Here is a 4,936-nt window from a genome sequence, read left to right on the forward strand (position 1 = left end):
GCCTCCACTGAGCTGGGGTTAGCTAATGCATTACAAACACCTGCTCTGCTATGTTCATAAAATGAGAAGGGCGTGACCGTTGAGGTAATCCAGATCAACCTGTTGGCTTTTTTGGTTTTGTTTGTTTATGTTCCCGCCTTTCATGTGGAGCTTGTTTGATTGGTGAGCGAGCACATATGCCCTGACACTCACAGGGAAATTAAATCACTCGCACCCACGTGCCCCAAGCAGCCGGCTTCCTCATCCTTAAATGGTGAAGAAACAAACCAGTGGCGCAAGGATCTGCCTCCCTCATACAAAGTGGATAGGTATGTCATTAAGGTAATGGGCAATGATTCACGAGATGGTGGTTTAATTCTCAACTCTACCCCGGGCTTTCTGAGGAGACCAGCAATTTTGGGTGGCCGGCGGGAGGTACCGACAAAGGTCTGGTTTTCAGAGGGCAGGCGCTCAGCACGTTCTAAAAATGAGACCCTTTTGAGATGTCTTAAGTCAGGCACCTAACATTTAAGGCATGTAAAATCACAAGTCATCAGAGACAATTGTAGCCCCTCTGTGACCTTGGGTATGAATAGGGTGACCAGACAGCAAATGTGAAAAATCGGGACAGGGGGTGGGTGGTAATAGGAGCCTATACAAGAAAAAGACCCAAAAATCAGGACTGTCCCTATAAAATCGGGACATCTGGTCACCCTAGGCATGAATAAGATTTTCAGAATCACCTAAGGATATGTCTGCACACTATCAGGGCCGGTGCTACCATTAAGACAATCTAGGTGGTTGCCTAGGGAGCCAAGATTTGGGGGGCACCAAAAGTGGTTCCCCAATTTTTTTTTACAGCGTTCCTGGGCTGGGCTGCCGGCGGCACGCTGACACATGCGGCTCAGACTCCCTCTCCCAGCGCAGCGGCCGCTCCACTTCTCCCGCCTCCCAGGCTTGCAGCGCCAATCAGCTGTTCGACGCCGCAAGCCTGGGAGGGGAGGAGAATTAGAGCGGGGGCGGCGTGCTTGGGGAGGAGGCGGAGCAGAGGTGAGCTGGGGTGGGGAGCTGCTGCATGGCTCCCTGGGGGGGGAAGCTGCCGCGGAGAGGGCGACTCAGGGCAGAGTGGGGGGAGCTGCCGCAGGGCGGGGGGGGAGGGTGCAAGGTGGAAGTTTCGCCTAGGGTGTGAAATTTCCTTGCACTGGCCCTGCACACTATGCCCCCGCTCTCACTCACATTTGAGCCCAAGCCCTGTTTCCGTCCACACACACATCACTGTGACTCGGATCAGCAAACACTCAGGATCTAGGTCCTAGGACCTTGCGAGGGGGATGCGTCAGAGCCCAAGTCCTGCTGTGACGTGGGTCCAAGCCCTGTCATTTTGCAGTGTGGAGGCAGCTCAAGCCGCAGACAAATAGAACGTCTGTGTAGCACATTGTGGACACAGTAGCCCAGCTGTGAGACCCAGGTCCAGGTTAACAACGCAGTGTGAACGCTCAAGCGCGGGCTCGGAAATACGGAGTCCACAAACCCGGGTCCCACAGATGTGGGCTTATGATGCAGTGTAGACGTACCCTAAGTGACTTAGGAATCTCAGTCCCATTTTCAAAAGTGGCGTGAGCCCTTTTTGCCAAATTATTAAAGGTATTTAGGCACCTGAATATGCAGTGAGGTGCCGAGTGGGATTTTTGAAAGCACCTAAGCACCCAATATCAGTTAGTCACCTAGGTGCTTTTGAAAACCCCACTAGGCATGTCCCTGCATCGGTAGGTGCCCAAAAATCTTTTAAAATCTGGCCCCCCAAGAGCCTAAATCCCGTTGTCTTTCAATGAAACATGAGCTCCTAAGTCACTTTTAGTCATTTTTGAACATTTTACCATCTATGGTTCCTCATCTGAAAAATGGGGATAAAATGATACAGCCTTTCTCCCACCCTTTGCCTATTTAGATGATAAACTTTTCAGGGCCGAGATTATCCCTTGCTTTGAGGTTGTTAGAGTTGGTTGAAACTCACAATTTCCATTCGGCGGGAAATGTTGACATTTTGAAATTTGTTTTCATTCCAAACTGGGACAAAACCAAAAACATTCCAAATTTCTGACTCAACAACATTTTTGAAAATGTTCCATTTTTGGTCAAGCCGAATGTTTCATTCCAATTTTTTTAAAAAATTCCAATTTTAAAAAAATGTGTATTATAATTTATAATGCAATACCAAATAACATAACTTTCGAAAGGAAAAATCAAACGGTTCCATTCCGAGACGTCGGACTTTTTTTTTTAAACAAACTTTTATCGAAATCGCCACAGTTCTGTGGCCAGTTTCGATTTTCAGTTTCGCTTTGGACGAAACGGCATTTTCGAAGAGGGGACAAATGTTCCGTTGAACAATTTTCAACCATCGCGAGCGTTTTTACAGCGCCTCGCACAATGGGTCAACAATTTCACACGGGGGCTTTTAGGTGATACCGAACTACAAATAAGTAAAAAATAACAGTAAGGTTCAAAGCAAAATCCAGACATAGGAAATGGAGAAACTAATGGCTCTTGAAAGATGAGGCAAGATTATCCAACCTGCATTGTGGGCTGCTCATTTGCGGTTTGATTACAGGGAGAGCGTCAATATCAGTGGAGGGATTTAACTAGTGGAACATTTTGCCAAGATGTTGGGTTGGATTCTCCATAACTGACAATTTTTAAATCAAGACTGGAGGGTTTTTTTTACAAGATTTGCTCTAGCCTTGTATAGGCACCGACGCTGGGGCTGGAGCTACAGGCACCAACTTTCCAATGTGCCGGGGGTGGGGAGCTCACTGCTCAGCCCCTGTCTCTGCCACAGGCCCTGCCCTCACTCCACCCCTTCCCGCCCCCTCCTCTGAGCCTGCCGTGCCCTCGCTCCTTCTCCCTCCCTCCTAGAGCCTCCTGCATGCCACAAAACAGCTGATTGGGAGCTGTGAGGAGGGAGCTGGAGGCGCTGATTGGGGGGGTGAACGGACTTATATTAGATTGCTCGAGCGCGTGTGCTAAAAACAGCGTGTGTGGACACTGCGGCTGGGGCTCTCGAGCCGAAGGGGGCAGGCGGGCTTCAGACCCCGCGCTCCATCTCGAGCAGCCGTGCCCGTGCTATTTTTAACCCACTAGCTTGAGCCCCGCTAAGGTGGCTGTGTCTGCTCGGGCCGGAAGGCTCACTCCCGGCTGCAGTGTAGACACATCCCCAGAGCTCTCTGGTTGCGCCGGGCAGAGAGAGGTATAGCCCTTTAAGGAGAGCAGAATGTTCTGCTGCCCCGTTTCCCCCTGCAGCACCTATAGGCTCTATCCATTCCCCCACCTCCTCCCAGCTTCATCTGGGGCAAGCAGGGGGTGCGGGCGGGGGGAGATGCAATTTGGTAATGGCCTCTTCTCTCCAGCCTGTGCAGGGAGCGCTGTTCTGAGCAGCCTCTGCAAGGTACAGACTTCTTACTCCCTTCACTCCGCCCTACAGGGCTGTGTAAGATGGGGCCCGGTCTGGCCCTTTAAGAGAAGGCACTGCTGTAAGGGAGCTCACATTGCCGGTGTCCTGTCTGGCGCTGCTGTTTGCAAGGCTGCTACGGAGAGCATCCAGCCATGGCCCTGCTCCGGCCTGTCTGCCCTGGCATTGACATGGCACTGCCGTTTGGAAGCCCGCAGCCACTCCGCACCTACCAATCCAGCAGCAGGAATTGGCATCTCTGTGTGATCTTACTGCAGGGATGGAGGGCGGGTACCCTGCGTGGCACCAGCATGAATCCTGCTGCGTGTGTGTGTCTCTCCCCCGCCCTGTGGGAGAGGCAGCAGTTCCGTCTCAAGGTGTTCCTTCCCTTCCCTTCCCGATGGAGGTATTTGGAGCAATTGAAAATACCAGCCTTGGCCAGGTATTTGGAGCAATTGAAAATGGGCTGGTCTCTGAAGGCTGCAATCGGCAGTGCCCGTCTATAACACTTGGGGCTTTCTGGGCTGCAGGGCGGGGGAAAGGTTGACAAACAAAAACCCAGCTGCTGTGTCACTGCACGACGTGACAATCCATGTAGTTCAGATGAATCACGGCGTTCCTAGAAACCTTGCCCCAACCTGCCGTGATTCACCCCCGCGCCCCCAAAACTGACCTCATCCAGTTATCGACCCGGGGTTATCTTGCCTAGTGGGGTTAGTTCTTAGTTCATTCAACGCTGTTTATTGGGCTATAGGCAGGTGCCGAGCGTGTCACCAATAAACAAGCCAGCCCTACCCAGGGCCGGCTCCAGGCACCAGCCCAGCAAGCAGGTGCTTGGAGCCGCCAAGGGGAAGGGGCGGCACGTCGGGCTCTTCGGCGGCGGGTCCCTCGGTCCCTCTGAGGTTTCATGTAAAGCTCTAATTGTCCCTGTGGGTTAAGCCCTGACTCGGGCTGTATAAGTGCTTAGCTCTCCCTCCTGGAGATGGCAGAAGCCACCATAATAAGGACAGAGGTCCAAGCAAAAATTGGTGTCTTTGGAGGCTAATTCTCTCCCTTAGGACATGTCATAGAATATCAGGGTTGGAAGGGACCTCAGGAGGTCATCTAGTCCAACCCCCTGCTCAAAGCAGGACCAATCCCCAGACAGATTTTTGCCCCAGACTCCCTCAAGGATTGAATTCACAACTCTGAGTTTAGCAGGCCAATGCTCAAACCACTGAGCTATCCCTCTCCCCCTACCCAGGGCTGGCCCATGTCAGCTGACTCTGGTCCATGGGGCTTGGGCTATGGGGCTGTTTAATTGCTGTGTAGGCCTTCGGGCTTGGCCTGGAGCCTGGGCTCTGGGACTCCGCGAGGGGGCGGCTGGGCCAGGGGAAGGCCCCAGAAGCAGGCACCAGCCTGAGCCCAAATGTCTACACAGCAAGTTTTAGCCCCACTGCCTGAGCCCGAGTCAGCTAACCTGGGCCAGCCGCCGCCATGTCACGGGTCTTTTATTCCAGCGGAAACGTA

This window comes from Malaclemys terrapin, chromosome 23 (genome assembly GCF_027887155.1).
Source record: "Malaclemys terrapin pileata isolate rMalTer1 chromosome 23, rMalTer1.hap1, whole genome shotgun sequence".
Taxonomy (NCBI): Eukaryota; Metazoa; Chordata; order Testudines; family Emydidae; genus Malaclemys; species Malaclemys terrapin.